The sequence below is a fragment of the Gorilla gorilla genome, chromosome 22 (genome assembly GCF_029281585.2).
Source record: "Gorilla gorilla gorilla isolate KB3781 chromosome 22, NHGRI_mGorGor1-v2.1_pri, whole genome shotgun sequence".
Lineage (NCBI taxonomy): Eukaryota > Metazoa > Chordata > Mammalia > Primates > Hominidae > Gorilla > Gorilla gorilla.
Genome location: NC_073246.2, coordinates 25,308,666 through 25,335,915, shown reverse-complemented (window position 1 = coordinate 25,335,915; position 27,250 = coordinate 25,308,666). Strand labels below are relative to the sequence as shown.

The 27,250-nt window shown below is 36.5% G+C and overlaps 1 long non-coding RNA gene across 1 annotated transcript; it reads left to right on the top strand.

Annotated features, from left to right (window-relative positions):
- The first annotated feature begins 1,195 nt into the window (after positions 1 to 1,195).
- LOC101126304 (uncharacterized) lies at positions 1,196 to 25,296 on the top strand. Its single transcript, XR_008674770.2, has 5 exons — positions 1,196 to 1,464; positions 14,265 to 14,401; positions 14,922 to 15,021; positions 22,846 to 23,001; positions 24,789 to 25,296. It is a non-coding gene; the product is annotated as an uncharacterized lncRNA (long non-coding RNA).
- The last annotated feature ends 1,954 nt before the right edge of the window (positions 25,297 to 27,250 follow it).

The following is a 27,250-nucleotide window of genomic DNA, read 5'->3' as shown; positions in this document are numbered from 1 at the left end:
TGTATTTTATCCTATCCTAAATTCTTCATATGAAAGTACTTTATGCTACTACATGTTTTCAAACGTTTTCGAAGCTGATAAAGGACAGATGTTCTCATTTGAGTGTAGGTAGAAAACCCAGAATATTTCCTGGTCATAGCCTCCCCTTTTACCATCTGATCATTGAGGACATTCCCTAAGGAGTTACTTGGGAGTCAGGAGGAATCCCAGAACAACTATTTGAAAGTCAGGTATCTCACCGATAAAGAAGGATTAAAAAATAAAAATGATTAAAGGAGTCATCCTAAGATGTTTCCTAAAACAAGACAATCCATATTCTTCAGTAGAATAAAAACTGATAAAAAATAAAAATTAATAATACAAGATGAATATTTTTCTTTATTTCAATTTCTCTTTAATTTAGACCTATAAAATAGTTTTTGTTTACATTAAATAGACTAATCTTTTGCTGAAGATTCCATTGTTTTTGATCGTGGAAGTGTTTACCATGTTTCTTCATAGGCAAAATTTTAAATATCTTGATATACTAACCTGGGATTTAAAAAAATCCCTCTAAAAATGGTGCAGAAGTTAAATGTGGAATGTGAAGTAATTTGTTCATATTTTAAGAGAAACTGAATTATGTTTAATAAATATATAAGCATATTTTATTTTTAGACAAAAGTCAGGTTCATGTGTTTTCTATTTTGCTGCGTACACCTTTTATGTCTCATCTAAGTAACAATTGCCTAACTAAAGATGTAAAGACTTACTGCTACATGTCTTGTAAAAGATTTAGTGTTTTCACCCTTAGATTTAATTCTTTGAAATATTGAGAGTTAGATTTATATATGATTTGAGATAGGATTGCAACTTTATTCTTTTCCATGTGATACCCAGTTTTCACAGCACAATTTTTTGAAAAGATGCTTTTTTCCCTACAGAAATGTTTTGACACCCTTGTTAAAAATTAACTGACCTTAAATGGAAGGTTTTATATCATTACACATTAAGTGTAATTAATATTAAGTGTTAACTTGTTTGGATTGAAGGATGCAAAATATTGTTTCTGGGTGTTGCCAGAAGGGATTAACATTTGAGTCAGTGGACTCGGAGAGGAAAACCCACACTCAGAAAGACGCATTCACAATGTGGGTGGGCACCATCCAATAGGCCACCAGCTGGCTAGAAAAAGCAGGCAGAAGGTGGAAGAAGCAGACTGGGTGGGGGTCTTCCTGCTTTTGTGTTTCTCCTGTGCTGGATGCTTCCTGCCTTTAAACATCAGACCCCAGGTTCTTTGGCCTTTGCACTCTTTGAACTTACACCAGCGGTTTGCAAGGGGATCTCGGGCCTTTGGCCACAGACTGAAGGCTGCACTGACCGTTTTCCTACTTTTAAGGTTTTGGGACTTGGACTGAGCCGCTGCTGGCTTCCTTGCTCTTCAGCTTGCAGACAAACTGTAGTGGGACTTCACCTTGTGATCATGTGAGTCAATTCTCCTTAATAAAATCCCTTTCACATGTACGTATGTCCTATTCTGTCCCTCTAGAGAACCCTGACTAATACAAACACACACACACATTTATGCAACAACAACAAAAAAAGATACTGGAATTTTGGTAAGAATTTTGGCATATTAATTTGGGAACTACTGCCATTTTAACAAATTTTTTTCTGATACGTAAACACGGATTACTTTTCATATATTTAAGTCTGCTTTAATATTTTCAGTAATATTTTGTGGTTCTCAGTTTACAAGTCTTACACCCACAAGACTTGTAAAATTTACTCCCGAGTGTTTTATTTTTTTTCAACTGTAGAAAGTCCAAAATACCCACAGTGATCTGCAGAGTCAATGCAATTCCTTTCAAAATTCTAATGACATTTTTCACAGAAATGAAATTGTATTCTTCATTTTATTTTGGATTGTTAATTGCTAGAATATAGTAATGCAATTTATTTTTGTATATAGATCATGTGGCTACAGCCTTATTGAACTCATTTGTCATTTCTAATAAATACTGTGCAAATATTGTTGGTTTTTGTCCAATATTGTTTTAAATATAGAGATGATCATATGATTTTTCTCCTTTATTCTATTAACATAAGGTATTACACTCATTGATTTTTAAATGTTAAATTAACATTGCATTCTTAGCATAATTTGTGGTCACAGGGCACGATTCTTTTCATATATTGCCGAGTTTGATTTGCTAGTTTTTTCTTGATCATTTGGGAGTGTGTATCCATAAATGTGTTGTGTAATTTTCATTTCTTGTGAAGCCTGTCTGGTTTAGGCAACAGAGTAATTTTGGCCTCATAAAATGAGTTACAAAGTAGTCAATTCTCTTCTATATTCAGTTAAGTTTGTGGAGAATTGATGTTTATTTATGTTTAAAAGTTCGATGGAATTCATCTTTGAAGCTGGCTAGGCATGGGATTCCATTGGTTGAAAATTGATTACTAATTCAGTATCCTTACTTATTGCATATTTATTTGAATTTTCTATTCCTTCTTAAATGACTTTTGATAGCTTATGTTTTCTTAGGAATTTGTCTACTTTAATGGGATATAGTTTTTTATAGTATTTTCTTATAATTTTCTTATTGCTTATTTAAACGTTTTGCGTACTTTTTCCATCATGCTCTCTATCTGATCAGTCCAGATAAAGTCTTGTCATCCTGGTTGACTTTTTCAGGAAAAAAACTTTTGATAATTGCTCATTTCTCCTATCCTTTATTAATAATCTACTTCCACTGTAAGCTTTATTATTTTCTTCTGCCTACTTTGGGTTACATTTTTTGTGCTTTTTCTAGTTTATTAAGGTGGTAATTCAGGTTATTGATTTGAGATCTTTTCTTTTTTTATTTAATATGGTTATTTACAGCTATATATTTTTCCATTGGTACTCCTATAGCTGCATGCCTTCACTTTTGGTATATTGTGATTTTGTATTTATTCATCTGATAATCTCCCTTGTGATTTTTTTCTTTTTTAAATTGGTTATTTAGGACAGCACCACACTATTTGTACATATTGTTAAATTTTCCAAATGTACTTTTGTTATTAATTGTTAATTTTATTCTATTATGTGTAGATAATATATTTTGTATGATTTAAGCCATTCAAATATTTTGAGGTTTATTTTATATCTGAACATATAGTCTCTCCAAGAAAATATTTTATGGACAATGGAAAAAAATGTGTATTCTGCTGTTGTTGCATAGTACATTCCATAGATATTGGTTAGAATTGGTTGATTTTTTTTGTGTCGTTCAAGCCTCCAATTTATGTAGATTTTCTGTCTCCTTGTTCTATGTATTGTCAATAGTAGAATATTTAAGTCTAAATATTATGGTTGAGATTGTATATTTCTCTCATTAATTCTGTAGGTTTTTAAATGTAATTTAGAACATCGTTGTTAGGTGCATATATATTTTTAATTGTTACATTCTCCTAATAGTTTTACACTTTTATCAGTAAAAAATGTCCAATTTTTTCTCTAAGAAAAATTTTTGTCTGAAAGTCTTTTTCTCATTGTTATAACTAATCATTAACTCTTCTGATTCCTGGTTATATGACATTTTTTTTTCCATTAGAAGGTACATAAGTACTTTCTACTTATTGTGTCTTTAAATCTTGCAGACAATATGTACATTCAGTTTGTTTACATGTAACGTAATTACCAATAATATAGAATTTATGCCTGACATTTTGCTATTAGATTCTTACATGACTTAGGTATTTCTCTATCATTATCTTCTTTGGATTAAATAGTTATTTTCTAAGGTATCACTTAAATTTTATTAGGATGTCGTTTACTATATTTGTTTTAGTAATTTTCTTAGATGTGATCCTGGGGATTAACATTTTAATTTAAAGCAATTTAGCTTGGATAAATATCAACTTAATTTTAATAGTGTACTAAATTCTATTCCGATATAACATCATTATCACCCTCTCCTTTGTGATTATCAAGAAAATTTCATTTGTGTACATTACAACCCCATAAAAATGATATCTTTATCAGTTCTTACTGTTTTTTGTACAAATTTGAGTTGCTCTCTAGTACCTTTTATTTCATACTTAATGACTTCTTTTAGTATCCCCTGTAGGTCAGGTGTGCTAATGATAGATCATCTGTTTTTTATCTATTCACTTATGAAGGGTTATTTGTTTCATATAGAACTCTTGATTGGCAGTCTTGTTTTTTATCACATTGAATATAACGTTCTGGCCTTCTTGATTTCTTTTCCGAGGTCTGCTATTAATATTGTCAGGGGACAATTGTATATGATAAGTCACTACCCTCTTAATACTTCCAAGATTCTCTGTTTTTTGGCTTTCATTTGTTTAATAGGTGTGGAGAATAGGTGTTATATATCTTTAAGTTTATACTACTTAAAATTTCTTAAGCTTCATGTATTTATAAATTAACATTTTCATCAAGATTAGAAAGTTTTCAATCAATATTTCTTCCAATGTTCATTCTTCCTCTTTCGCTGTGTAGTTGGCTGAATAACATACACCCAAAATTAGGTCATCCTCCCTGAAACTTTTAAATGTTATCTTGTAAGGAAAAGAGAGCACTTGTGAATATAATTAAGGACCTTGATATGGAATGTTATCCTACATTATACAGATGGGTATTAAATGCAAGGACGAGTATCCTTATAAGAGAGAGGTAGAGGGAGAGTTGATAGAACTGGGTCCGGAATTGGTGGGTTCTTGGTCTCACTGACTTCAAGAATGAAGCCGCGGACCCTAGCGGTGAGTGTTACAGCTCTTAAGGTGGCGCGTCTGGAGTCTGTCCCTTCTGATGTTCAGATGTGTTCGGAGTTTCTTCCTTCTGGTGGGTTCGTGATCTCGCTGGCTCAGGAGTGAAGCTGTAGACCTTCGCAGTGAGTGTTACAGCTCTCAAGGTAGCGCGTCTGGAGCTGTTCATTCCTCCCGGTGGGCTCGTGGTCTTGCTGGGCTCAGGAGTGAAGCTGCAGATCTTCGCGGTGAGTGTTAAAGCTCATAAAAGCAGCGTGGACCCAAAGCGTGAGCAGTAGCAAGATTTATTGCAAAGAGCGAAAGAACAAAGCTTCCACAGTGTGGAAAGGGACCCCAGCAGGTTGCCACTGCTGGCTAGGGCAGCCTGCTTTTATTCTCTTATCTGGCCCACCCACATCCTGCTGATTGGTAGAGCCAAGTGGCCTGTTTTGACAGGGCCCTGATTGGTGCATTTACAATCCCTGAGCTAGATACAAAAGTTCTCCACCTCCCCAACAGATTAGTTAGATACAGAGTTTCAACACACAGGTTCTCCAAGGCCCCACCAGAGCAGCTAGATACAGAGTGTCGATTGATGCACTCACAAACCTTGAGCTAAACACAGGGTGCTGATTGGTGTATTTACAAACCTTGAGCTAGATACAGAGTGCCGATTGGTGTATTTACAATCCCGGAGCTAGACATAAAGGTTCTCCAAGGCCCCACCAGAACAGCTAGATACAGAGTGTCGATTGGTGCACTCACAAACCTTGAGCTAGACGCAGGGTGCTGATTGGTGTGTTTACAATCCCTGAGCTAGATATAAAGACTCTCCAAGTCCCCACCAGACTCAGGAGCCCAGCTGGCTTCACCCAGTGGATCCCACACCAGGGCTGCAGGTGGAGCTGTCTGCCAGTTCCTCACCGTGCACTGGCATTCCTCAGCCCTTGGGTGGTCGATGGGACTGGGCACAGTGGAGCAGGGGATGGTGCTTGTTGGGGAGGCTTGGGCCACACAGGAGCCCATGAAGGGGTGGGAGGCTCAGGCATGGCGGGCTGCAGGTCCTGAGCCCTGCCCCGCCGGAAGGCAGCTAAGGTTGGGTGAGAAATCGAGCACAGCGCTGGTGGGCTGGCACTGCTGGGGGACCCAGTACACCCTCCACAGCCACTGGCCCGGGTGCTAAGTCCCTTATTGCCCGGGGCCAGCAGGGCTGGCTGGCTGCTCCGAGTGCGGGCCCACCAAGCCCACGCCCACCCGGAACTCCAGCTGGCCCACGAGCGCTGCACGCAGCCCTGGTTCCACTCACGCCTCTCCCTCCACACCTCCTTGCAAGCTGAGGGAGTGGGCTCCAGCCTTGGCCAGCCCAGAAAGGGGCTCCCACAGTGCAGCGGTGGGCTGAAGGGCTCCTCAAGTGCCGCCAAAGTGGGAGCCCAGGCAGAGGAGGTGCCAAGAGCAAGCGAGGGCTCTGAGGACTGCCATCATGCTGTCACCTCTCAGAACCAGAAGAGGAGGAAGAAATAGAATAATGGAGGCAGAGATTAAAGTGATGTAGTTAGAACTCAAAGAATGCCAGAAACCATGAGAAGCAGCAAGAGGGAGGAACTGATTATCTTCTGGAGCCTCCATAGGGAGTGTTTTTCTGCTGACATGTTGATTTCTCTTTAGTGAAATTATTTCAGACCTTTGATCTTTAAAAGTGGGAGAGAACAAATTTCTGTTGTTTTTAAGCCACCAAGTCTGTATAAATAATAGCCATGAAAAACCACATATTCTGTATTTCTTCTCCTTCTGGAACTCTCTTTATGCTTATGTTGGCATGCTTACTGGTGTCTCATAGGTCTATAAATCTCTGTTTATTTTTATTCATTCATTTTTTCTATTTTTCAGAATGAATAGTCTCAATTGACCTATCTTTAAGCTCACTGATTCTTTCTTTTGCCATGTGTAGTATTTTGTTATTCCACTATAGTGAATTTTTAAATTTTAGTTATTGTATGTTTCCATGCCAGAATTTCAGTTTTGTGTGCATTTACAATTTTTATGTCTAAGTATTTTCTTTTTAGTGAGATATTGTTTTTCTATTTTAATTTTTTGGGTATGGTTTTTCTTTATTCTGTTAATATAGTTATGATAGCTGACTTAAAAGTATTTTCTAGTGATTCCAATGTCTGGGTTTCATTGAAAACAATTTTTGTTTTTTTTTTTTTTTTTGATTTTATTCATTATTTTTGTCCAAGCCCAAGGGAACAGTTTCTATTAAATATTTTTCTTTAGTTTATTTCCTGCATGTGGGCATTACTTTCGTTTTTTTTTTCTTTTTTACATGTCTTGTAGCTTTTGTTGAAAACTGAACATCTATAAAATATTTGTGCTTATATGGGAAGCAGATTACCATTTCCCCTCCTAGGATGTGTTGCTACGTGTTGTTTCTGCTGCTGGCTGTTTGGTGATTTTTCCTGGACCATAAACTCTGTATGCTTTGTTGTGTGTGGCCACTGAAGTCTTTTCTTGATTAACTTAGTGGTTAGGTAATGAGTGAGCAGAGGTTTTCTCAAATGTCTTGAACCAGCAAATCCACCAGATTTTGCCAGGGTACTCTGTGTGTGTGTGTTAAGGCATACCTTCAACTGTATGGCAGTGTTTGTCTTTGTTTTAGCCCTCAGTTCTTACTTAGGCAGACATAAAGGTTAGTCAGCCAGAAGTCAGATATTTAGCACTCCTTTAGTCTTCTCTTGGTTTGGCACAGCCCTACAAATGGGTGTGAACTTCTAGATTCCCAGGAATATGTCAGAACTTTTTAAAGCCCTCTATGGACATCTTATTGTCCACACTGTGCTTTTAGTCATTTGATTAACCTTTAGCTTGTGTTGCATGTGTTGGTGCCTCAGGAAGCTTCAAATTTAAACATTTGCTGCTTAATTATTTTTGACAAAAGCCTGCTTTTAGTCTGTTCTCAATCCGGTATGAGGAAATACCCAAGACTTGGTAATTTATAAAGAAAAGAGATTTAATTGACTCACAGTTCTTCATGGCTGGGGAAGCCTCAGGAAACCTAAAATCAGAGAATGAATGCCTTCTGCCTATAAGCCTGTAAAATCAAAAGCAAGTTAGTTACTTCCTAGATACAGTGGTGGTACAGACATTGAGTAAATACACCCATTTCAAATGGGAGAAATTGGACAAAACAAAAGGGCTACAGACTCCATGCAAGTCCGAAATCCAGTAGGGCAGCCAAATCTTAAAGCTTCAAAATGGTCTCCTTTGGCTCTATATCTCACATCCAGGCTGCACCGATGCAGGAGATAGGCTCCCATGGCCTTGGGGAGCTCTGTCCCTGTGGCTTTACAGTATATAGCACCACTCCAGGCTGCTTTCACAGGCTGTCATTGAGTATCTGTGGCTTTTCTAGGCACACAGTGCAAGCTGTGAGTTTATCTACCATTCTGGGTCTGGAAGACTGTGACCCTCCTCTCACAGCTCCATTAGGCAGTGTCCCAGTGAGGACTTTATAGTGGGACTCCAACCCCACACTTCCCTTCCACATTGCCCTAGCATAGTTTATCCATGAGAGCCCTATCCTGCAGTAAACTTTTGCCTGGACATCCAGGTGTTTCCATACATCCTCTGAAATCTAGGAGGAGATTCGTAAGCCTCATTTCTTGACTTCTGTGCACCCCCAGGATCAATACCACATGGAAGCTGACAAGGCTTGGGGCTTGCACCCTCTGAAGCAATGGGCTGAGCTGTACCTTGGCCCCTTTTAGCCATGCTGAAGTGGCTGGGACACAGGGCACCAAGTCCTGTGGCTGCATACAGCAGGGGACTCTGGACCTTGCCCAGGAAACCATTTTTCCCTCCTGGGCCTCTTGGCCTGTGATGGGGGGCACTACCAGGGAGGTCTCTGACATGCCCTGGGGCATTTTCTCCATTGTTTTGGCAATGGGCATTTTGCTTCTCATTACTTATGAAATTTCTGTAATTAGCTTGAATTTCTCCCCAGAAAATGAGATTTTCTTTTCTACCACATTGTCAAGGTGCAAATTTTCCAGACTTTTATGCTCTGTCACCTCTTGAATGCATTGCTGCTTCGAAATTTCTTCTCCCAGATACCGTAAATCATCTCTCTCTCAAGTTCAGAGTTCCATAGATCTCAAGGGCAGGGGCAAAAAGCCATGAGTCACTTTGCTTAAGCATAGCAAAAGTGACCTTACCTCTAGTCCCCAACAAATTCCTCATCTCCATGTAAGACCACCTCAGCCTAGACTTCATTGTCCATATCATTATCAGCATTTTAGTGAAAGCCATTCAATAAGTCTCTAGGAAGTTCCAAACTTTTCTATATCTTCCTGTCTTTGGAGCCCTCCAAGTCTCTATGAAGTTCCAAATCTTCCCACATTTTTTTATCTTCTTCTGAGCCCTCCAAACTGTTCCAACCTGTGCCCATTTTGTAGTTGCAAAGTTGCTTCCTGATTTTCAGGTATCCTTATAGTAGTGCCCCACTCCCTTGGTACAATTTACTGTATTAATCTGTGCTCACACTGCTATAAAGAATTGCCCAAGACTGGGTAATTTATAAAGAAATGAGGTTTAATTGACTCACAGTTCTGTATGGCTGGGAAGGTCTCAGGAAACTTATAATCACGGCAGAAGGCACCTCTTGACAGGGCGGCAGGAGAGAGAATGAGTGCTGAATGACGGGGCTAGCCCCTTATAAAACCATCAGATCTCATGGGAACTCATTCACTATCATGAGATCAGCATGGGGGAAACTGCCCCAATGGTTCAATTATCTCAACCTGATCCTGCCCTAGCCACATGGGGATTATTACAATTGAAGATGAGATTTGGGTGGGGACACAGAGCCAAACCATATCAGCCTGGGTTTATGGGTATTTGTATTGATAGGACTGTGAGTCTAGTCAGATAAAGAGAATTTTCTGGACGTGGGGCTTTTAGGAGCTCCAAACTTGTCAGACCCCTCTAAGTGGTACTACAGTGGCCGTTTTTACAAGTACATTGGTTGTGAGGGAATTATTATTATTATTATTTTTGATATGGGGTCTCACTCTGTGGCCAGGCTGGATTGCAGAGGCATGATCTCGGCTCACTGCAACCTCTGCGTCCCAGGTTCAATCGATTCTCCTGTTGCAGCCCGAGTAGCTGAGATTACAGGTGTGCGCCAGCACACCCAGCTAATTTTTGTATTTTTAATAGAGACAGGGTTTCACCATGTTAGCCAAGATTGTCTCCATCTCCTCACCTTGTGATTCTCCTGCCTCTGCCTCCCAAAGTGCTGGGATTGCAGGTGTGAGCCTCCGCGCCAGGCTGAGGTTATTGATTTTTGAGGGTACCATTATGAAGAGTGGGATGAAAATGAGGCAATGTGAGCTACGAAAAAGCTCACTGTTCTCATTGAGTTTCACTATTTTTCTTGAATAAGTCCTCCTGAAATTTTGCAAATTTTCAGTTAATTTTAGAGTCTTGAAAACAGTTTGTTTTAAATTTGTTTTAAATGTTTTGCTAATGTTCTCATTACATTATTTTTATGGAGGAGCCGATCTTGGAAACACAGTCTACTGTTTCCAAAGTATCCTCTTCTCTTGCTTTTATTCATTTGTTTAATAAACATTCACTGAGTAACTAATATTTTAAGATTTTTTTTTTTTAGACAAGGTCTTAGTCTATCACCTGTGCTGGAGTGCAGTGGCATGATTATGGCTCGGCTCACCTCAGTCTTGAGCTCCTAGGCTTGGGTGATCCTCCCACTTCAGCTTCTCAAGTAGTGGGACTACAGGTGCACGCCAACATGCCTGGCTAATTTCTTTTGTATTTTTGCAGAGATGGAGTTTTATTACATTGCCCAGGCTGGTCTGGGACTCCTGAGCTCAAACGATCTACCTGCCTTGACCTCCCATTTTTAGAATTTTTATGTATGTGGAATATAATGTGAACAAAAAGACTTACTCCTTATATTCTTAGAAATTAAAAGCTAGGGAAGATGTAGACATTAAACATTTATTTGAATATAATATTATAAAGGAAGAGAGAACTATGAGGTTCCTGGAAGTTTGGGGGAAAGAAACAAAATGTCTCAAAATGTCTCTGAATAATTGACATTTATATTACAATATACAATCTGTACAGATGATATCTGGAATGAAAATATTAAGATACGAATGGAAAAAGTACGTGTAGATGTTCTGTTAGTAATCAGCTGTGCAAAGACACTCAGGTTAATGGGAGTAACTTAAAATGGCAGGTTAAAGAGAAGTATAGAAAGGCAGAGGGAATGCCTGATGAAGGGTAGGCAGATGAAGTTCATTTTTATTGTTTTAAGAAAAGTAAAAACTATGTTTTATATTAGAAAGCAACATAATCAGATATTTATTTAAAAATATGTTCTGGCTGCAAAGTTGATTACTGACATATATATGTGGATCTCATAAAGTTTTGCGGTGGTCAAATTGAGAGATGACAGAAGCATTAACTAAAGTCATTAAAAATTCAAAACTTTATGATTAAAAGTTACATTAGTATATTTTCCTAAATATAGTCATATTAACTATGTCTTTACGATTCGAACATATTGTTGTAAAATAAATAAGTAAAAATATGTGTAAGAATTAGTAATATGATTAGATCAGTATAGTTAATGTTAGTAATGCAAGGGTACCTACCAGTCATTTCACCTTTAATACACACCTGTCGTGGTAACATCTTATTTTCACATCAATTTTAAACTAAACAAGCCAATTATAGGGTATAATAAAAAGGGTTCAACACTAAAACTTTATAGGCCTACCTTTCCACAGAGTAATTAAACATATTCTCTCAGTTTAAAATTAAAGAACAAAGAAATATACATAATAATAATTGAGAGAATAAATATTCAAGATTCGGCAATTATTTATGAATGATGTTTACATTTTGTTTTCATTTTAAAAGCCTGTCCTAGATACAGTGTTTAATCCTAAATGAATGACTAATATTAAATATTGTCTGAACCATTACATTTTTAATAAGATTTGTTTTGATAAATCACATGGAGTCCAAAGGAATTCACCCATCCACTTAAATGCTCGTTGTTATTAAAAGAAGAGAGAATTTATGTCAGGGTGATTTTTAGATTTACTAGTTCCCAGAGCAGAACAAATTATTTTCTGTAGGCTAAAAATGAAAACTATTTATCTTCGTCCTTGTATCCAAACTATATTTCACAGCCCATGAGACTCAAATGGGAGGCACTTTTCAATAAAATTCATGCTTGATTTTTTTTTTACAGTTAAAAAACAAAAATGTTCATAGTGAGTGGGGGGGTACTGTCAGAAAGAGGGGCTAGAAAATAATCCATCGTATAATAAAGGCGTGATATTAATGGTTTTGAATCTTATAAAAGGCAGATATTATGTTGAGGAGAGTTAAAAAAGCTGGCACTGCATTTTGAAATGACAGTAGAATGAAGTCTATCTACAGAATGGTTACTCATAATACAGTAAAAAGATTTTGGAGGAATAGTAATAATCAGACATTTTTATGCAAATTTTTGACCATCTCTCATTTCCTGAATACAAAAATGTATGTTTATAATCAAATAAACATATAAAGTACCCATTTCATATGCATATTTTGTGGATTCAATTGTGCTGACTTCCAAATTCATAAGTTGAAGCCCTAACCTAAAGTGACTATATTTAGATATATGGTCTTTAACAAGGTAACTAAACTTAAATGAGGTCCTAAGGGTGAGGCCCTGATTCAATATTACTAGTGTTTTTATAGGAAGAGAAAGAGACACCAGAGATGCGCACACAAACAAAAGACCCTCTGAGGACACATCTGGCAGATGCTTTCTGCAATTCAGGAAGAGAGACCTCAGGAGAAAATCAACCTGCTGATACCTTAACTTTGACTTCCAGCCTCAAGAACTGTAAAAAAATAAATTTCTGTTATTTACATCACCTAGTCTCAGGTATTTTGTTATGGCAGTCCTAGCAGACAACTACACATATTAATAGAAAAGTTGATTATGTGAAGGAGAAAAAAAAATTAGGAAAAGTTACCGTGTTTGTTTGCTCTAAATGTCATAATAAAATACCCCAGGTTGTGTGGCTTAAACAACAGAAATTGATTTTCTCATTGTTCTGCAAGCTGGAAGTCTAAGATCAAGATGGTGACAAATTTGGTTTCACCTGAGACCTCTCTCCTTGGCTTGCAGAGGGCAGACTTCATTGTGTAATCAGATAATCTGTGTGTGCACTTCTGATGTTTCGCTGTCTCTGTCCTAATCTCCTCCTCTTGTATGGAAACCAGACTTATTATATTAGCACCCACCCTAATGACCCTATTATAACTTAATTACCTCTTTAAAGGCCGTATCTTCAAATACAGTCACTTTCTAATACATGAGAGGTGAGGATTTCAACATACAAATGCTGGGGACATAGTTTAGCCATTCCAGTTACCTTTACATAACTCATTTTCAAAACAGGGTTAAAAAGGTGAAAAAAAGAGTATTTTAATTTTGAACATATATTCTACTAAGAAGATACATTTTAGTGGCAAATTGCTACATGGAGAACATATGTATTTATGTACTTGCTTATATTGCTTTTTTTAAGATTTTTAACAAAAAGTTTGCTACTAATAAAATGGAAAAATAGATGTATAAAATTTTATTATTTAATGTCAATATCTTGTAGTTTGAGACATTAGCTGAGAAATAATGTTTCTTTACTGGATGGTAAACTAACCACATCATTTTTGTTTTGTTTGTTTTTGCTTTTATTATGAAGTGATGGCAAAATATCTATAAAATAGATAAATTATATGTGAACCTCTTTAACCCCTTCAGAAAGTATCAATTTATTGAAATTGTGCTTTATGTCACTTCAATGCCCCAATGATTATTTCAAATCAAATTTCAAATATTATATTGTGGCATCCATGAATAATTCTTCAAAATATGGAATTAGAAAAACTTTTTTTTCCTTTACAGAAACACATAATCACAGAACCATGATTCTATTGACCACATTTAGGGTAAACTTTTCATTTGAATAAATGAGATATTAGAAGTAATTACATAATTTTTTATAACATATAATGTGTCAACATTTTCTTATTAAGGATTTTGAGAAATTGTTAAATTTATATTGTATATGTGAAATGAAAATTAGAAAGAATATTTAAAATCATACTCAAATTTTAGATATGTTATTTAAGTCTACAATAAGATTTATCTAACCAGAATTCTGTGAGGTAACACTGAGGGTTATAAAAGGCAAGATGATAAAATAAATCAGTTATTGATTTCTACATTAGTGCAGAATGACAGCGATTGAGAAATCCCTTAGCAATTTCATTCATAGTTTTCCAGCCCTGTATATCAGTATTCAATATGACCATATTTACTTGATTGAGTCAGTTCTACATTAGATAGTAATGACCATTGATAATTACTGAATGTGGGATTGCAGGTAACTGATGTTACTCCCTCCTTCTGGAATAACCTACCCAACCTCTTTTTATAGGCTGCTGACTAACTTAGTGAACCAAATGGATTAAAATGGTGCAAGAGAAAAGGGCATTTTTACACAAAAGGAAGCATTTTCTGTGTTCCAGTTCAGCTGTTCCAATGACATTTGGTGGTGTTATCAGTGTGAATTATGTAAGTCAGAGGTAAAATGTATGGTAAAGTTTCTGTGTTGTTATGAGATTTGACTATTGAATTATTCTGAATATTTATTGTATTGTTTAATGAAGTTTGTCCTACAATTATATTTGGGTTTTTTACATGGAAATTGTCATACAGAAAAGGATAATTTGAGGCCTAGGCTTATAAGTAATTCTTATAAAGTTGATGACACATGGTAATAATATTTTTAATCACTTCAGCACATTAAAGGGACAAAGAAAAAAGAAATACACAAAAGAAGTGCTAGTTATTAATATATTATATTAACTATATATAGTATAAAATATTATTTTATTTTATATGAGCTGATAATCCAATCAGGCCTATGACATTTTGTATTGTGTGTGAAACAATGTATAAATGCAGAAGGGTTCCTGCAAAGGAACAGGCAATGTTATCACAAGGTGACATTTATAACCTGACAGAAGATGCTGAGGTTTTTATTTATTTATTTATATTTGGTAATAACAGACAAGCAAGTTTCTTTTTCCAGACTGACGCATCAACCATGATCTAGCATTTGCAAGATGTGTAATTACTTTGACTTTCAAGAAAACATCTTCTGATCTAAGGAACTTCCCAAGATATCAAAGGTAAAGGTATATTTAAAGATTTTTTATTTATATTTGAACATAACATGCCTTGAAAGAAGTCTTTTGGCATCCATAATATGTTAGCATATATTAGGATTCTCCAAAGAAATATAACTAGTAGGATATAAATAAATATATATATACACAAACACACACATGAATTTATTTGTGATAAAGCATTGGCTCATATGATTGTGGAGGCTGAGAAGTCCCAAGATCTGCAGTTGACAAGCTAGAGAAACAATGTATAGTTCTAGCCTGTTCTGAAGACCTGAGAGTCAGGAGAGCTGATGGTATAAGTTCCATTCCAAAAGCTGGCAAGCGATTTTAAAATGAGAAGTATCTCCAAGGCTAGCCATGTCTGTTACCATCCTGAGTGATGCCTCCAAAGGCTGAGTTATATCAAGACCTGTGGTAATACCAGCGGAGTTGGGAGGCTGAGGCAGGAGAATGGCGTGAATCCAGGAGGCGGAGCTTTCAGTTAGCTAAGACCGCGCCACGGCACTCCAGCCTTGGCAACAGAGGGAGACTCCGTCTCAAAAAAAAAAAAAAAAAAAAAAGTAATTTCGATCACTTTTTTGATCTTGAGGTTTACTTCATGATGTAGTTCAGCTTGGAAAACTGACCATTCTCAGATGGGATTTTGTACGTTTCTTTGGTAAGCCTAATACATTTACCAGGAGAATGATTGTGCAGCTAGGAGAGTGATTTGTTGCCCCTCTGGATACATCAAAATAATGGACAATAGACAAGGTCATTTAGGCAACAGGTGACAAGGTGATCAACATCCATTGGAAGGAGACATTCTGTCATATGGAACTGATATATGGTCACTGCAGGTCAGAGTCAGCCTTTCCAAGATGTCTCACTTTCTTGGGAAAGCCAACTGCCTTCAGCTAGAACTCTGCAACACTCAGCCTAGGTAAAAAGAAGGAGATAAAAAGACGTTTACAATATTCCAACTCCCCATTTCATGCTTCCTTACAGAGGCATCAATACTTTGCAGATTGTTCTTTCTAATTTTTTTTCCATTATGACATACCCATATTTTCTTCATTAATATTTTTATTGTCATTGCCGTATTTTACTTCCCTTTTCATTTCTTCCTTCGTGATCTGTGCTTTCATTTCCTTCATGCTTTATTTCTCTTGTTCTTTAATTTCTCTTACTGCTCTCCACATTTCTTTTACTGTCTTCAATCAACTTAGTCTTAATTTGAAACTATTATGCATTCTATTGTATTTTGACTTTTTTGCTATATTAACGCTATTTGAGGATTCGAGTTATATTTCAATGAGTTATATTCATCATATTTTATTCTTTATTTTTTATTATTTATTTATTTATTTATTTATTTTTGAGGTGGAGTCTCGCTCTGTTGCCCAGGCTGGAGGGCACTGGTGTGATCTCGGTTCACCGCAAGCTCCGCCTCCCAGGTTCACGCCATTCTCCTGCCTCAGCCTCCCGAGTAGCTGGGACTACAGGTGCCCACCACCACGCCTGGCTAATTTTTTTGTATTTTTAATAGAGACGGGGTTTCATCATGTTAGCCAGGATGGTCTCAATCTCCTGACCTTGTGATCCACCCGCCTCAGCCTCCCAAAGTGCTGGGATTACAGGCGTGAACCACCGTGCCTGGCCCATATTTTATTCTTTTTAATGCTCCTTTCGTCATTCACCTCATTCTTCATTCACTACACCCTAATTATTATTTATTTACATTTAAATAATTTTTATCTCAGTCACATTTCAGTAGTCCTTTCTACTCTTCTGTTATACTGACTTTTGATTAGGTTAATAAGATATCCAACGTAAGCTGATATAGAGAAAGGCAGCATTTGCTTTGCAAATAAACACCAAAAATTTTTATTATGTTATTGTATCTATAATTCACTCATCTCACTAGAGTACAATGAGCTGTATACTTGTGTAGGATACTTGTGTTTTTTCTTTCTTTTGTTATCTCTTTTTTCTCTTTTGTTTTCCTTAATTTCTTCCTTCCTTCTTTTCTTCCTTTTTACTTCCTCCCCTTTTCCCTGTTATGAGAAATTCTCTCTAATATTATCGGTTCCACAGAGAAAACTACAGATAATTTTTTTAAAGAACAAAATGGTCTATTTAAAGCGTGGGTTTACATACTGACGTATAACATCACATCCAAACTGGAATTTTTATTCTCTATACATGTAGTGGTTACTAAATGTATTTTTGCCTGTTGACATATTTGAGTAATTTAAATGGATGTTTCATGATATCAATTATATTTTGTCAGTGTTAGAAAAAATTGCAATATTTATAATATATTAAATTTGTACAAATTTTAAAAGATCAACCCTGAAAAGTAAATCATGCTGCAAATGTAAATTCTTATTTTTGTAAGCTTAATTGAAGATCTCTTAAGAATGTGCAAATATATATTGAATAGAGTAGATGCAGCTAGAAAGCCTTGATTAAAGAAAAAATACGTGTTTGAACGTCTGAAATTTCCAGCCTAACTTTAATATAATAGCTTTAATCAAACTCTCCTGAAATATATTAGTTCAAATTCTTTTGTTTTCTTATATTTATTAAACTAAAAATGTCTGAAATTCTACTTATAGAAATAATATTTATTTTCATTATTACTAAGCTTATTAAGAAGAAGAGTCTCAATAGCTTATTTTTTGATATTCTAATTATTTCCTGTCACTGTATTTTATTCTGTAATCTGTTTAATTTTTTTTTCCCCCAGACTGAGTCTCCCTCTGTCACCCAGGCTGGAGTGCAGTGGCGTGATCTTGGCCCACTACAACCTCCGCCTCCCGGGTTCAAGTGATTCTTCTGCCTCAGCCTCCCAAATAACTGGGACTACAGGCACCTGCCACCACGCCTGGCTAATTTTTGTATTTTTAGTAGAGACACGGTTTCATCATATTGGCCAGGCTGGTCTTGAACTCCTGACCTTGTGATCTGCCGTCCTTGGCCTCCCAAACTGCTGGGATTACAGGCGTGAGCCACTGTGCCCAGCCTGTTTTAATTTTAATTTGCAAAAGATTTATTAAGCTTTTGTTACATACTAGATATATTTCTGGATAATAGTGACTGTTTGAATACCTCCTGTCATGGAACTGCAGTTAAGGCTAGAATACAAATATTAATCAACTAATTATATGTATAATGGACATATCAAAAAGAAGAACTAGAAAGTATAGAAAAGCTAGGGGATCAAGTGATACAAGATACAATATTTAGGAAGTGACATATAAATGGAGATTCAAATTCATGAGTTAAAATGAACCCTATTTTATTTCTGACATACTTCTATTTTTCTAACAACCAGTTCAGTCTCACAGTGTGTAGCCCGCTTCGTGATTCCCCCCCTCCCTTTTTTTATGCCTTTTGTGTTTAGTGCTATTTTACTAACACAATATCAGAACACATTTTTCTTCTTTTATTTAAATACTATTTCTTTGGCAATCCTCAGAAAATTTTATAGTAGTGGATTGTTTAACCCAATCCAAGGGTATTTATTTACTAGGTATATTGGATAGACCTTAGAGTTGTCCCCATATTCAAGGTCTGTATAAGTCCTTGCCCTTCAATGTGGAAGGAATCTGTGACTTGTTTCTAGTAATAGAATACTGTGAAGGAGATTGGTGTCTCTCCTGTGCTTAGGTTACAGTATCTATGCACAGAGCTACCTCTTGTACCAGAGACAATCTTCCTTTTTACCTTTGGGGAAGTAAGCTCACCATGCTGTAATAGAGCCTATTTAGAAGACTGCAAAGAGGACCTCTTGTTTTTGATCGTGAAATGGAAATGGAAGTTTAAAAAACTATACATTGTTTTAAGCCATTAGCTTTGTGACAATCTGTTATGAAACACTAGAAGACTAATACAACATGAAAGTGTTCTTTATTTACTTTTGTTTCCATAAATAAAGCACAAACTTTTTTTCTTTTTTAGATTTTGTAGAATTTCTTCTTTTCATTTTTCCATTGTGTAAATTTAGGGTATGTGTATCTTGTATTTTTTTTCTCTGTAATGCTCTGTATTTTTTCCCAGTAACTATTCATAATTTTTTGATAATTACATATTACAAATGCTTTCAGTGAGATGGTAATAATCTTAATTACATATTATACTTGAATTTCCTCATTCATTTTAAATAATTTCTATGCTTACAGAACTTTCATTCTCATCACTGACACTTTCATCCTCAAACTATATTGCTAATTTTTTTATTATTTTGACACATCCCTGAATTACAATTTTAAGTAATTTTCCAGGAGTTTACATGATTAGAAAAAGAAAAAAATTAGGACAAAAGGAAAGAATAAACATGGAGACACACACACACACACACACACACACACACACACACACAAAGGAGAAAAACAAAAAGGAAATGGTAGCGATACAGACAGGATGCAGGGAAATACTGGGTAGAAAAAGGGTGGTGCCCAGGAAAAACCCCACCATCAAGCTTGGAAACCCGTGGCCCTAAATGGGAACAGACATTCCTGTTTTCACGCTCAAATATTGCCTTTTCCAAGACAATTCTGGCCCGCCACACCGTTATCCTGTGCCCATATAAACCCCAAGCTCCACAAACAGAGGAGTAGAGGAGCAGCAGAGTGGCAGAGCAGCACACCAGAGAAGGAGAGAAGAGGAGGAGTGTCTGAACGTAGGGAGGAGTTCGGCTGGGGACGGTTGGAGAGGAGCTCAGCTGTGGGATGACTGAACTCCAGGCAAGATCATCTTCCCACTCCATCTCCTCTCCAGCTCCCCATCCATCCCACTGAGAGCCACTTCCACCACTCAATAAAATCCTCGCATTCACCATCCTTCACGTCCGAGTGACTTGATTCTTCCTGGATGCCAGACAAGGACCCCGGTACCAAGAGGGCAGGATGTTAAGGCTGTCACCCTGACTCTCCACTGAGCTGGTTTAATTCCTAGCCATCCTCAGACAGCAACTGCTAAAAGGGCATTAATTGTAACACACCCCTAGATGCTATAGTGGGGCCAGAGCCCAGAAGCTTGCTCCCTGTCTACTGCACCTGCCCCTCTGCATGCTCCCCCTTCTGTAAGGGGTTTGAGTGAATGACAGACAAGCAAAGGAGCCACACCTTTGTCACAAGTCCTGCAAGGGGGTCAGGGAACTCTCTTATTTCATTAGGAACCAGAAACAATTACTGGGTGCTCAAAATATGGCAAATATGGCATTCATATATATTTTAACCTTCATTTCTCTAATCTATTAATTTTACTTTAAATCTTCACTTAAATTTTCTAAATTACTTTTAGCTAATTGGGAATTTTTTTCTCTAACATCTTAATTTGAATATAAAATTACTTTAATTTTTCTGTTTGATTATGAAGACACTTTAGTTTATAAACTGAGTGAAACTTGGCTTTTACCAATAGTTTTACCATAAACCATCATGGTTTTCATTACTTTTGAGAGTTGTAAATTTCATCTGGAATTTCTTTTGATGCACATGTTATCTAGGTATGTGTCTTATGACTTTAAAATAAAAAGGAATTGTGTTAACTTTTAATATTCATTTTATAATATTCAGTTTATAATGATATGATAGCCTTTGTTGCTATATTTATATATTTAAATAACTTAATTATTTAATTCCTTTAATCCTTTCTAATTTTTTAAAAATCTGGCAATGTGTATGTGTTATGTATATTGTAGAGGCCAAAGGAAGAAATTCGAAGAAATTTGCCTTTGGCTAAGGAATCATTACATACAATGGTCTATTGTGGAGGTTTCTTCAAAAGAATGTGAACATGTTTTATTTTTGCTCCTTTACTCACTTTACAATTAGAAAGATTCAGATCTCTTGAGTGTAAAATTACTTTTTGAAAACTATACTGAACTTATAAAATTGCTTTATATTTTCAAAGCTACATCATAGTTTCATCTTATAAATGATCTCATTTTTCAACATTAATTTTTGCAACGCATGGCTCAAGTAATCATAATGGCTTAGATCAGGTCATGAAATCATCAAATTCCTATTGTCCCTTGTGCTTATGACACAAAAAGTATGAAGAAAATGGACAATATACATACAGGTGCATACACTACACTATGGAAGGAATGTAATCAAGATTATCCCATTTTTTAGTGCTAAGCTAACTCAGTATTTGTGGCTGACTCATTATAACAAAATAGACTTACTTTTCAAATTACTCTGTCTATGGAGTATTTTGAAGTGATAGTAAATTATTTTGACATGTGATTTTCACAATAGCACCAATAATGGTTACATGTTGGTAACCATTTGGTTACCTATATATGCAATTTGGTTACATATATTTTCATCATTAAAACTATGATTAGAGTCTGAGGGGTTGAACCAGAAGACAGCTGTATTTCCCATTACAATCACAGAAATGTGGAGTCCAACAAAAAAGACTTTTAAATAGTGAAGAAATAGAACATCTGTGTGGGTCTGGAGAAACAGAGGAGCAAAATCAATCAAATTATGGACACAGGCCAGTAGACTAGTTTCCCTTGAATAAAGGGGTTTATCTGCAAGGCACATTCCAAGATAGTTTTTCACAGTTGTTCAAGGTACATTCCCAGATTAAATTTAAAATTTGCAATCTGTATTCTGTGACCAGAGAATGTGAAGGCTGAGCTAACACACTTGCTACCTTGCAATTATACTGTTTCCCTAGCTAAGCTACAATCTTCTATTTTTTATTTAAAAAATAAGGTCAAGGGACTGCTATTGTACATTATCTTTTGTCCAGTATTTTTTTGTTTTGTTTTTTGAGACAGAGTCTTGCACTGTTGTCGAGGCTGGAGTGCAGTGGCTCAATCTCGGCTCACTGCAACCTCCGCCTCTTGGTTCAAGCTATTCTCCTGCCTCAGCCTCCTGAGTAGCTGGGATTACAGGTAGCCGCTACCATACCTGGCTAATTTTTTGTATTTTTAGTAGAGATGGGGTTTCACTATGTTGGCCAGGCTGGTCTTGAACTCCTGACCTCGCGCTTTGGCCTCCAAAAGTGCTGGGATTGCAGACGTGAGCCACCGCACCCGGCCTGTCCAATATTAAAGAAGGAAGTTGCACAGACTTCAAATGCATAGACAACTAAGAGCAAGACCTTATTTCTTATAATAGAGAAGTTATAAAATAATAGGTGATTAATATGGAAACATCACATATTTAACCTTTGTACATATTTCAACAAAAATAAACCATAGTTCATTCAAAGAAACTTAGTTTACTAAACAATGATTGAAAAACAGTTTGTCTTTTATTTGAATTAAAGGTACATTTAATTATCTTATTCTTTGGAATTCAGAAATAGATACTGTTGATTCCAAGATAATGACCTCATAGGAAAAGTGCTACCACCCAGGAGAAGATGACAGAATCAGCTGATTGATCCTGTCATCTTGTGATTGTGATTGTAACTAAGTTGTAAATCACTTTCTCTGTTTTCTACTTTCCTTAAGTGAAGAATTTGAATTGACCAATTAATGGCATGCCATTTTTCAATGATTGAAGCAAAAACAATTGACTATTCGAATCTAAGATATGATACAGAATTTTTCAGTAATGACAATATGGGAGAAAATATTGGACATAAATATACAAATTGTCTTTAACTAAGAATCTCTATTGGGACAAAATTCTTGTTTACCTTTTTAGATTCCCTCAGTTTCCATGTTCCTTATCTCTCTTTGCACAATTCCCTTTTCTCAAGACTTCTCCACTTTCAGACTTAGATGAAATAGCATTAAAGATGATATAAGATGGCCACGTGTGTATGACTGGTGCGACTCAGCCCTGCTCCTCCTGTTTTTCCCTCCAGCTGGCTGGCTCAGGAATACTCTCACAGGGATGGCAGAAGAGCAAATCTGGAAGTTCAAACACTCAAATGTGTTGTTGGATTTCTGCATGCATCACATGGGCTAACAACTGGTCAAAGCAAATCACATGGCCAAACTAAAAATCAAAGGCCTGGAAGGTAGACCCTACTTTTCTATTAAGATGAACTGCCTAGTAACATAGGAAAAGGTGGTGAAACCATGAAAGATGAAAAATACAGGGCTGCAATGTTATCTACCTCATTTATTTTGATACTCTAGACCTAAGGGGAGTAGTGGATTAACACTGGTACTAGTCTCTGGGTGTTGTGCCATCTGTTGGTTTCCTTAACGATGACAAACTTATAAGTATATTCTTTCAACTAAATTCATTTGAGTATAATGTTTTCAAGACAATGGATTGATATACAGTATACATATCTTCTGTTATCAACCTGTGTAAATCCTGTTGACTTAGGCTTTTAGCAATAGTTGTTTTCTATCCAACCTTCATTAAAGCTACACATAGTTAATAATCCAGGGTCTCTTTCATTTAGCTTCGTCTCCATTGTTTTAAGTTCTCTAATTTTAGGAAGTCCATGGTTTTATATTAAGCTGATATGGTTATGCTTAAAACCAGCATGGGACCTGGAGAATGACACACAAGATATACAACCTATGTAGTTTTTTATGTCATTTCTCTTGTTTGAACAGATGTACCATTCATACTTCTACTGCTGTAGAGACGGGTTCACAGGTAGGTAGTGAGTAGGAGACATCTACTTTGAAAACTAATAAAAATATTTGGCTATCTAAAAAATATACAGTAACCAAATCAGTGCAGTATAGGGTAAATTCTTTTAAAAAGAATGTTAGGGAGAAAAGTCTTGGTGGTGTTTTACATTTATGCATTATCTTACAAATGAGGACACATTTGTATCTTTTTCCAAACTATGTTTTAAAAGTGTTTGTATAAGAGCCTTAGAAAATACAGAGTATCTACTTCTGAAGAGCAAAAAATAAACATTCTAACTGCACAGTTAAAAATAATGGGCATATATAAACTCAGGATTTTTCTGCAGTAAGGAAGCTTACTGCTTATGCAGGTTGTTAACTATCCCTCTTCACATTACCCTATGAAAACTGGGTCTCAGAAACTGGTGCAGAAATGCCAGTACTCTAGCTATGCTGATTGTCGATAATAAAAAACTCTTCTTTGTATCTGATTCAGGAGTCTTTTATCTTCTACTGTAATTCATACAATTTTGAAAAGACACCTACTTAGATTTCTCGTAGGGTAAAAACTTTCTAATCTTTCACAGTCCTTAAACACAGCTATACATTTTCTACTTGAATTCCTTAAATAATCAACCACTTACTTTGAGCACAAACCATGATCAAGACAATATTATGCACATTGTAATTTATTAGAACGAATTTTAAAATGTCATGTAAAATATATATATATTGAAAAGTTTTGTTAAACACACATATTCTATGCAAATGGAGAAATTGAAATTTTATGATGTTATAGCTTATGTTAAAAGTCACTCAGTATCTCAGCTTTTTCATCTGTAAAATGACATTAATAGAAATAACTATTTTGTATGGTGTTAATTGGTATAAATTTTGAAAGTACATACGGTTTGATAAATGCAGTACTAGGTGAAGGTTTTCAGTGAGGATACATTTTATAATTGTTAAGTGTATGGACACAGGCAGGAATCAAATTGCCTAGTAGTACATCTTTAAAGCATATACTACGTTTCTTCTTAAAAATTATGATATTTATTTTATTTACATATTATATCTGTTTTTAACATCCTTGACATTTTATTTTTTATATATAGTTATGCACATATTACATTATGTTTAAATAGCTATATAAAGTCAAGTAATGATAACATTAAGACATCTTTATCCTGAACTATCTAACTGTTATTTACAGACAGACAAAATGCTATATTGAAGGTTACAGAAGAATAAAGAAGTTCTGAATAGCACAGAAGCTTTCATAAGCCAGGGGTTACAATGACCAGCAGTGACTCCACAAAACCATTTACTCACAAGAGGAAATATGGCACGGATTGGATTAGAAGTGGAAAGACTAATGCATTTTTTGTCCATAAGGATTAGAAGAAAAATGGTTCTCTCAGCTCTGCAAATGAGCACAACAAGCAATCCAAAAGCATTATTTGTGTGAAGCAGTTTGTAGAATTTGTTCCATTTGTCACTAGAACTAGTGTTTGAAGCTCAGCAAAAGTTGAGTTATGGTTAAGCCCCAGGGTCAGTGGCCACATGTTCAGAGCAGTACCTTAGGTTTAAAGCTGATTCACAACCTGAAAAACACTCAGTGGTGTTCTCTCCCAAATTATCAATCATTAACTTGTGGTGTCTTAAAAAGAGGGTAGAAGATTGCTTGACCAGAAAATAATGACAATAAAAAGGAAATTATATATAGTGTGTGTGTTTACATATTACACATATAATACATAATGTGAATTTTCCCCCATGATAACTATTAAACATGTTTAGTTAATAGTTAAATATCCATCTTTTAGGGCTTTTAAAATTTATATTTATTTGTTAACTTTGAAGTTGAGACTGCATGCAAAGGCTGTTCCATTTCAGGTAAATAGTGCCTCAGTAGCTCTTTGATTTACCTTAAAAAGGAAAACAAAATGACACACCTTCCAACCCATAGACTTTCTGAGGTCTTTGAAATACAACAATAACTAGAAGAGGAGAATTTGCATAGTATAATGATATGGTTTGGCTGTGTCCCCACCCAAATCTCATCTTGAGTTATGGTTCCTATTATCCCCACGTGTTATTGGAGGGACCAGGTGAAAATAATTAAATAATCAGAGCAGTTTTCCCCATCCTGTTCTCATGACAGTGAGTTAGTTCTCATGAGACCTGATGGTTTTATAAGGGGCTTCCTGCTTCACTGGGTACTCATTATTCTCTCTCCTGCCACCATGTGAAGAAGGACATGTTTGCTTCCCCATCCACCATAATTGTAAGTTTCCTGTGGCTTCCCTAACCATGTGGAAGTGTGAGTCAATTAAACTTCTACCCTTTATAAATTGCCCAGTCTCAAGTAGGTTTTTAAGCACCAAGAGAATGGCCTAATACAGTAAATTGTTACCAAGAATGGGGTGCTACTATAAAGATACTCAAAAATGTGGAAGTAAATTTGGAACTAGGTAACAGGCAGAGGCTGGAACAGTTTGGAGGCCTCAGAAAAAGACAGGAAAATGTGCGGAAGTATGGAAATTCCCAGAGACTTGGAGGGCTCAGAAGACAGGAAGATGTGGGAAACTTTGGAATTTCCTACAAACTTGTTGAATGGCTTTGACCAAAACGCTGATAGTGATACGGGCAATGAAATCCAGGCTGAGGCAGTCTCAGATGGAGATGGGGAACTTGTGGGGAACTGGAGTAAAAGTCACTCTTGCTATGCAAAGGGACTGACAGCATTTTGCCCTTGCCCCAGAGATCTGTGGAACTTTGAACTTGAGAGAGATGATTTGGGGTATCTGGTGGAATAAGTTTCTAAGCAGCAAAGTGTTCAAGAGAAAGCAGAGCATAACAGTTTGAAAAAGTTGCAGCCTGACAATGTAATAGAAAAGAAAAACCCATTTTTTCTTGAGAGAAATTCAAGCCTGCTGCAGAAATCTGCATAAATACTTAGGAGTCAAATATTAATCACCAAGACAATGGGGAAAATGTTTCCAGGGCATGTAAGAGACCTTCATGGCAGTCCCTCCATCACAGGCCCAAAGACCTAGGAGAGAAAACTGTTTTGGAGGGCTCTCTTCTCCATGCAGCCTCAGGATATGGTGCCCTGCACCCCCACTGCTTCAGCTCCAGTCATGGCTAAAAGGGGCCAAGGTACAGCTCAGGCTGTTACTTCAGAGGGTGCAAGCTCTGATCCTTGGCAGCTTCCACATGTTATTGAGCCTGTGGGTGTGCAGAATACAAGAATTGAGATTTGGGAACCTCTGCCTAGATTTCAGAGGATATATGGAAATGCCTGGATGTTCAGGCAGAGATTCGCTGCAGGTGCAGGGCCCCCATGGAGCACCTCTGCCAGGGCAGTGTGGAAGGGAAATGTTAGGTTGGAGTCCCCATAAAGTTTCCCCAGTGAGGAATGCCTAGTGGAGCTGTAAGAAGAGGGCCACCATCTTTTAGACCCCAGAATGGTAGATCAACTGATAGCTCTCACCATGCACCTCAAAAAGCTGCTGACACTCAATGTCAGCTATGAAAGCAGCCTGGAGTAGTGCTGGACCCTGCAAAGCCACAGAAGCAGAACAGCCCAAGGCTGTGGGAGCCCACCTCTTGCATCAGCATGCCCTGGATGTGAGACATTGTGTCAAAGGAGATCATTTTGACCTTTAATGT